Genomic DNA, 8,030 nt, shown 5'->3' with positions numbered 1-8,030 from the left:
GCAGGGAAGGTAATGTGTCTGCAACTGTTCTCTACACATGCTAGTGAGCATGCCTGTGAAGATGCTTGCTTACCACTCTGACTTTATTGTTCCGCAGACCCGCCGAGTGGACACCTGGATGTCTGCAAGTGAGGTAATATGTCTGCAACTGAATACATCCTGCCAGTGAAGACACTTACCATACTGTTGTGGCTCTTTTGCTTTGCAGGAGCAGAGATTCGTCACCTGGAAGGCCGGATTTCTGCAGGGAAGGTAACGTGTCTGCAACTGTTCTCTACACATGCTAGTGAGCATGCCTGTGAAGATGCTTGCTTACCACTCTGACTTTATTGTTCCACAGACCCGCCGAGTGGACACCTGGATGTCTGCAAGTGAGGTAATATGTCTGCAACTGAATACATCCTGCCAGTGAAGACACTTACCATACTGTTGTGGCTCTTTTGCTTTGCAGGAGCAGAGATTCGTCACCCGGAAGGCCGGATTTCTAAGGTAGTGTGTTTGCAAGTCATCATAACACATCCTTCCAGTGAAGATGCTTGCTTACCACTGTGTTTTATTATGTTTTTAGCTGCACAGGACCACTGATTCGTCACCTGAGAGGTGGAATTCCTGCGAGTACGGTAGTATATTTGCAACTCATGTTAACACATCTTTCCAGTGAAGACGCTTGCTTACCAGTCTGATTTTTGTTGTTCGGCAGAACCGCCGAGCGGACACCCGGATGTCTGCAAGTGAGGTAATATGTCCGCAACTTGTTAACACATCCTGCCAGTGAAGACACTCACCATGCTGCTGTGATGTTTTTATTTTTTGCTTCACAGGACCACCGATTTGTCGCCTCGAAGGCTGGATTTCTGCAGTAAGGTAGCGTGTTTGCTAGTCATCTTAACACGTCCTTTCAGTGAACATTATTCCTTAGCACTTTTTTTCTTCACAGGACCACTGATTCATCACACCGAAGGGTGGATTTCTGCCGGTGAGGTGATGTGTCTGCAACTCATCGTAGTACATCAGTGTGAAGATGGGTGCAATACTGCTGTTTGACTTTAGAAGCCTGGATGTGTAGGTATTCAGTCTGCAAGTCATGGTAACGCATCCTACCCCAGCAGCTTACTTACAGTATTTGCTTTGTGACCGCTTTGTCCCCGTAGGCCTCGAAGAAATGCTGAAGGACTCGGTGGCCTCTGCAGTTCAACCAGGTGCGATGATTGTCACCAATGGCAATTAACCAAAGGAAGGTTACTGTCCTAATATGGTCTGTCCTCTCCTCCGCAGATGAAGAGCACCTTGAAGCATCTGCGCGTCGTCGCCTCTGCCTGTCAGCGTGGTGTACAGTAATTGCTTTAGTGTTCCTCTCAGGACCGCACCAACAGTCTATTGCAGATGTGGAGGTAATGTAAAACCTTGTGAAACTGTAGGTATTTAACTTGTGTTTTTCTGGTGTTTTTTTTTTAAATGCAGAAATTGTTTTGAAATGTCAGAAGACTTGTTTTAGGTTTGGCCAAACACTCAAGTAGAGCGCTTTGCCCTGTCTCCGGAACCCCAATGGACAGGATTTCAAATGACTCTCCGAGTTGGAAATCTCACCAAGACTTTGGCTCCGGATGGATTCGGCGTGCACCAACGTGCCCTGACTGTTTGACTGACTGAGGGTCTGGGTGGTATTGTGTTGTGCAATGTAGGGTCAAGGTTGTGGATGTTGTAGCTTAGATCCTAGAATGCCGGCATGTTGTTAGTTGGAGTTGAGCTTGTGGATTAGTCGATTAGTTTTGTGGGGGTTGAGGTGTGGTTTGGGTGACTTGACCGGGACTAAGAGCACACACAACAACCAAAAAAGGAGCAAGGAACGCCAAATGTGTCGCACAACAGGCACCAAGGATTTCTCAATGTAACATATGCATGGAAACGGTTACAGCAAGGAGACATTGTGAACAAATGAAATACAAACATACTCGGTGTTGGAACAGAGCAGCACATGACTGCTAAAGTAAAGAGCAAGGATGGAAAAACGCACAGTTGCAACAACAAATGAGCAATGCTATCAGCAAACACATTCAACCCGGATCAAAGCTGTGGACAACTGGGAAATCAATCAGTGGCATTTCAAACCAACAATGTCACTGCAATGTTTTAATCAAGTACTTGCACAAGGGAATTGTGGAAATGCAAGTATGGGTTCTGTGACCAACATGATATTCAAATGTGCTGGGGTGCTGGTTTTTTTGGAATTTCAGCACTTTCAGAATGGTCCCTTTATACCAATGATGGGGGAAATGTGGGAAATGAATGAATAATGAATAATGTGTGTCATGGTGTGGCAAATTGCTGCTGGGTTGTCAACAAAGGTTTTGTGCTGCCTTTCACCTGGACAGGTGAGAGGTGGGGTCAGTGCTTGAAAAGGACAAAGATCCTTTTCTGGTCCCACCCCTTGCGTTTTGTGGTGGCATTGCATCGCATGGTCACGTCATTCCAGAAACCTGTGCTTTTTCTCTCCGTTTCTGTTGCTTATCTGTCAGGTACCCACTGCCACCCCAACTCCACCTAACACTGTGGTGGTGGGGGGTGGAGCAAAGGCCAGAATCTGAGCTGGGGGACAAAAGTTGACCTGCTTGTTTTTTTTGTCAATAAATATGTATTCCACATTTCCACAGCGTGTACTGGAAGTGTCCTAACCCCTAACCCTAACCCTTTAATCCTGTTTGTCATTGTCATGTTAACCTTGTTTAATAATGGTCTTCTGTACCGGAGGGGTGGTCTTGACCTGGACAGTTTTGGCCAGACTTGCGTCACCACAAACCCAAACATGCTTTTTGTAATGGATCCATTTCAGTCAATACAGCCGTGTCCAGAATTTGCCTTTGCAGAAATGAGCACGACACGTTCGACAATCGGGGCGCGCCGTTGACGAGGAACGGTAAGTGGAGCTTGCAAGCGAAGTGTATTTTGAAATGCAGTGTGCGTTTGAGTTGGCGATTCACTGACATGTTTGTCTCTTGTCTTCCAGATGGTCCGGTGACGTCACTCCCCGGCATCGCTGCGTTCCGGCCTGCGACCTTTTGTTTATTTTTGTCAATGCCATGTTGTGAAATGACTGAATAAAAGTTGTTGATGGAAGTTTTTGTGGTTTGCTCATATTTGTGAGTTGGGAACATTGGAATGTGTTTTGATAAAGACAGATTTGAAGTTTACACAATTGCAGGTGTTATATTTTTGTGTGTTTTACACAGGGACTGGAGGATCTGGAGTGGGCGGTTGTGTCCTGCCAAACAGTGCCCTGGTTTCCCCTTAATGTCAAAGCCTTGGTATTGTAGTCGATAAATTGTCCCACACAATGTTGCGTGTTTGTTTACAGTTGAGTGAGTGACATTGTTTGTGATAAGGTGGCTTTAAAACGTACAAGCAAGATGTGTCATTAGAGGTTGAACGCACGTTTTGAGTGTGTGAATCATGCCATGAAGTTACAGTCATTACATACAATCTGCATTTGAAAAAAAATCTGTGCCATTGCTCGTCGTAACAGTCATGCCAGTGGGTGCGGTCCAGCCACGCTGACGTCTCCAAAATGCTAAATGTTTGAAATGCATTGTGTGTTCATCAGTTAAATACATGATGTATTGCCTGCCATGGAAAGCCAAACACTTGATGAATCCTTTGACAGATGTTATTCCAAAGAGGTACGACGGCGAAGCTGATTTTGTTTCACTGTGTCCACAGGCCCGTGTGTCGTCAGATGTCGATGCAGAACCGCAGTCTGGACCTGTGAGACGGCTAGAGTTGTCCTGTCTTCCCGTCAGCAGGAGGGGTTCTGGTAAAGGTTGTTGACATTATTATTGGTTTTATTGAGGTAATGGCATTAGTGGCATCGATGTAATCATGTAAAATGTTATTTGTGTAGCATGTTGTGCGTGAAAAGTTGTTTTAAAGAAACCCAGAGCCTCACCCCCAGATAGAAAGTCCCTTTTAATGTGAAGAAACCCTCACACTCTTGGTCGTCGAGCACTGTAGGCCGAACCGGCATGCTAGCGTGCTCTGCAGTGTAGAAGATGGAGTGTTTTTGGGTGATGTGAAAGGAAAGTTTTCAGATTTGTATCTTGTGCAAGACATGTTGTTGTGCTTTACTTTGCCAGATTAATTAGTTGTGTAAGGGTGTTGTAGGCTAGTTTGTATGTACTCAGATAGCCACTGTAGCCTCGCAGGAATGCCGTCATGTGGTAGAAGTATGTCAGATAAGTTGGACACTGCAAGTTTTGTGCATGAAAGTAGCATTGATAATTGTATGAATGTTGTTTGTTTTTTGTATGCTCGTCTGCACAGAGGCATGTAGCAATTACAGGCCGATTTGACCTGATGTTTAAATTGCGTTAGACTGAAGATGAACATTGTGCCAAAAAGAGCCTGACCAAAAAGTTGCAATCCAAAGATCCTAAAGTTAACTTGAGTTTGAGTAGTATTGGGGCTACTTTGGTGTACTGGTGGAACCAGGGAACAGACTACGGCCAGAAGCAGGGTCAGTTGCCTCAAAATGCTCTCTTAATGCAGCATTTCCTTGCAGATGAATGATCGAAGCTGTAGGTGTCCTGCATGAGTCAGCTCTTGTGAAAATTCGTGGACTTGTCCGATGAGGAAAGGATTCTGGATTAGGAGGAGGAGCTGCTGCCAGTGGCAGAAAGTGTTGAACTTTTTGGTGAAGTTTCCAATCAGCTTGTAGTTTTGTGATGTGCTCACATTCTCCCTGAAGACTTTAGGAGGTCCAGCCTCCTCTTGAAAGAGCGAACACCGACTGCAGCTTTAAATGAAGCTCATTATGACGTGATGTGACGTAACGTCCGTCAAAAAGGCAGCCATTTTGGTCTTGTGCTCATCGTGCAGATAAAGCGAAAGCTGTGTTGCTCTCTGACTCGGGACCAGTGCATTTCCTTTACTCAGCCACCTCACATTGTTGCTCAAGTAGCAGGTCATTGGCATTTGCCTCAACATGTTCCAGGAGTTCTCTCAGGAGGCGATGCTACTCCTTCATCCGGGGTATAGCCCCCTCTCTTTTCCAGTGGGGTTACCCCAGCAGGTGCTCACAGAGGTCCTTCTTATCTGGACAGACGTGGCGAACAGCTGCATCAAGCTGGGCCAGTACAGAACCTGCTCATATTTCAGATTTGTGGGTTTCTGTCGAAGCTGCCATTGGAATGTGTAAATGTATGCCCGGTGAGTCTGGCTGTGTCATATTGGGCTTGCAGTATCGTCAGCTCGGACTTCAGGGGAAAACACCACGGGTTTCATTTGACACCTGTAACTAACAAGGATGCAAAATAAAGAATCACACAGTGACCTGCATCCCTACCTCAGAAGCCAAAGAGATGGCACACTGAAGGAAAGAACCAACCTCATGTTGCGACCTGCCGGACCTCTGCCCAAACAGGCACTTGCTTCCAGTACAATGGGATCACCTGTCTCCATTTGTGGCTAATCTGTACATAGAAGAAGTGGAGAGAAGAGTTCCTGTTGATACCTGGGTTAAAGATCCATGAATCGGAACGGTTCACAGAACACATCAACTCAGTGGACATCAACATGAAGGTCACAATCTGGCTCTCTTGAAGGAAATTCTGCAGATGCTTTGCTTTAATCTTCAATCTCTTGCTTTAATCTCAAGTCAAGTCAAGTCAGCTTTATTGTCAACTCTGCTATATGTGCTGAACATACAGAGAATCGAAATTGCGTTACTCTTCACTCCGCAACATATAACATGTAACTAAAAACTAAAGATAAATATAAAGTGTAAAAAAATGTACCTACAATGAGGCACACACAAAATACAAGGCACATAATGAAGGCACAATGCAGCAAGAGTGCAAAAGATGTATAGTGCAAGTCAGTGCAGTTGGCATAATATAAACAGGAATGGTTTAACTTATAACAGCTTATTGAGACTGGTATGAGAGTGCAAAAGATGCAATGGTGCAAGTCAGTGCAGTTGGCATAATGTAACAGTCCAGGAATAGTTTAAGTTATAGCAGCTTATATGAGACTGGTGTGACATGACAGGGTAAAAAGTGACTGGTGCACAGAGTTCCTTTGGTAAAGTGGCTGGTACAAAGAGTTCCTATCTTGGGTGGTGGTAGGGGTGAGGGGATGGTGGTAGGGGGTGGGGGGTGGTGTCAGGGAAGGGGGAGAAAGTGGGGCACAGCAGGGAGAGAGTTCAGCTTCCTGACAGCCTGGTGGATGAAGCTGTCCCTCAGTCTGCTGGTCCTGGCCCGGAGGCTGCGCAGTCTCTTTCCTGATGGCAGCAGACTGAAGAAGCGGTGTGAAGGGTGGGTGGGGTCTCCTGTGATGCGGAGGGCCTTTCGGGTGAGACGGCTGTCGTAGAGGTCTTGGAGGGAGGGGAGAGGGACGCCGGTGATCCTCTCAGCTGCTCTCACTATGCGATGAAGCGTCTTCCTGCAGGTGGCGGTGCAGGCTCCGTACCACACAGTGATGCAGCTGGACAGGATGCTCTCAACAGCCCCTCTGTAGAAGGTGCACAGGATGGAGGGAGGGGCTCTGGCTCTTTTGAGCTTGCGGAGGAAGTAGAGGCGCTGCTGTGCCTTCTTGGTCAGGGATGCAGTGTTGTTAGTCCAGGAGAGGTCCTCAGTGATGTGCACACCCAGGAACTTGGTGCTGCTCACCTGCTCCACAGCAGCACCGTCGATGGTCAGAGGGGTGTGCTGACTCTGTGCTCTCCTGTAGTCCACAACCATCTCCTTTGTCTTCTCCACATTCAGGGAGAGGCTGTGGTCTCTGCACCACCCGGCCAGAAGGTGCACCTCATTCCTGTAGTATGTTTCATCTCCACCGGAGATGAGACCCACCACAGTTGTGTCGTCCGCAAACTTCACAAAGATGTTGGTGTTGTGTGTTGGCGTGCAGTCATGGGTCAGCAGAGTGAAGAGGAGGGGGCTCAGCACACATCCTTGGGGAGCCCCGGTGTTCATTATGATGGTGCTGGATGTGTTTCTGCCGACCCGCACTGTCTGAGGTCTCCCGGTGAGGAAGTCCAGCAGCCAGTTGCACAGCAAGGAGTTCAGCCCGAGCTGGTCCAGTTTGTTGATGAGCTGCTGTGGGATGATGGTGTTGAATGCTGAGCTGAAGTCTATGAACAGCATTCGAACGTATGAGTCTTTATTTTCCAGGTGGGTGAGAGCTGTGTGGAGTGCTGTGGAAACAGCATCACTGGTTGACCGGTTGGGCCGATATGCAAACTGGAAGGGGTCCAGAGAGGGAGGAAGGGCCGTCTTGATGTGTTTCATGACTAACCGTTCAAAGCACTTCATGATGATGGGTGTGAGTGCTACTGGACGGTAGTCATTGAAGCAGGCGGGGGTGGACTTCTTCGGCACAGGGATGATCGTGGTGGCTTTGAAGCAGGTGGGGACAACAGCCTGGCTCAGTGAGATGTTGAAGATGTCTGTGAACACCTCAGCGAGCTCCTCAGCACAGTCTCTGAGCACACGGCCAGGTATGTTGTCAGGACCGGGAGCTTTGCGTGCGTTGATCTGGCTGAGAGATGTCTTCACGCTGGCTCGGGACAGGGAAAATACCTGGTCAGTGGGAGAGGATGTGATCTTTTGTGCAGGAGTGCTGTTGAGTGCTTCAAAGCGTCCGAAGAAGTCATTCAGCTGGTTCAGCAGAGAGGTGTCGCTGTCACAGGTCTGTGGTGGGGGCTTGTAGTCTGTGATGGTCTGTATCCCCCGCCACAGGCTCCGGGTGTCCCTGCTGTCGCTGAAGTGGTGGGCAACCCTCCTGGAGTACTGTCTCTTCGCCTTCCTGATGCCACGGGACAGGTCGGCTCTGGCTAACTTTAGGCTGGTGTCGTCGCCTCTTCTGAAGGCAGCGTTCCTGGCCCTCAGCAGCCTGTAGACCTCCCCTGTCAGCCATGGTTTCTGACTGGCTCGAATGCTGACAGTCCTGGTTTCAGTTACATCATCAATGCATTTGGTGATGTAAGCAGTGACAGTCTCTGAGTACTCCTGGAGGTCAGTGCAGTTGTTGTGGGTTGC

General features: G+C 47.9%; 1 long non-coding RNA gene across 1 annotated transcript; it reads left to right on the top strand.

Moving 5' to 3' along the window:
* The first annotated feature begins 571 nt into the window (after positions 1 to 571).
* Positions 572 to 1,349, top strand: LOC114446576 (uncharacterized). The gene is made up of 6 exons (XR_003671753.1): positions 572 to 615; positions 701 to 736; positions 822 to 864; positions 938 to 1,062; positions 1,152 to 1,199; positions 1,276 to 1,349. It is a non-coding gene; the product is annotated as an uncharacterized LOC114446576 (long non-coding RNA).
* Positions 1,350 to 8,030: the final 6,681 nt, after the last annotated feature.

The sequence above is a fragment of the Parambassis ranga genome, chromosome 14 (genome assembly GCF_900634625.1).
Source record: "Parambassis ranga chromosome 14, fParRan2.1, whole genome shotgun sequence".
Classification (NCBI taxonomy): Eukaryota; Metazoa; Chordata; class Actinopteri; family Ambassidae; genus Parambassis; species Parambassis ranga.
The sequence above is the reverse complement of the archived record's forward strand: the minus strand, read 5'-3'. Positions and strand labels throughout refer to the sequence as shown.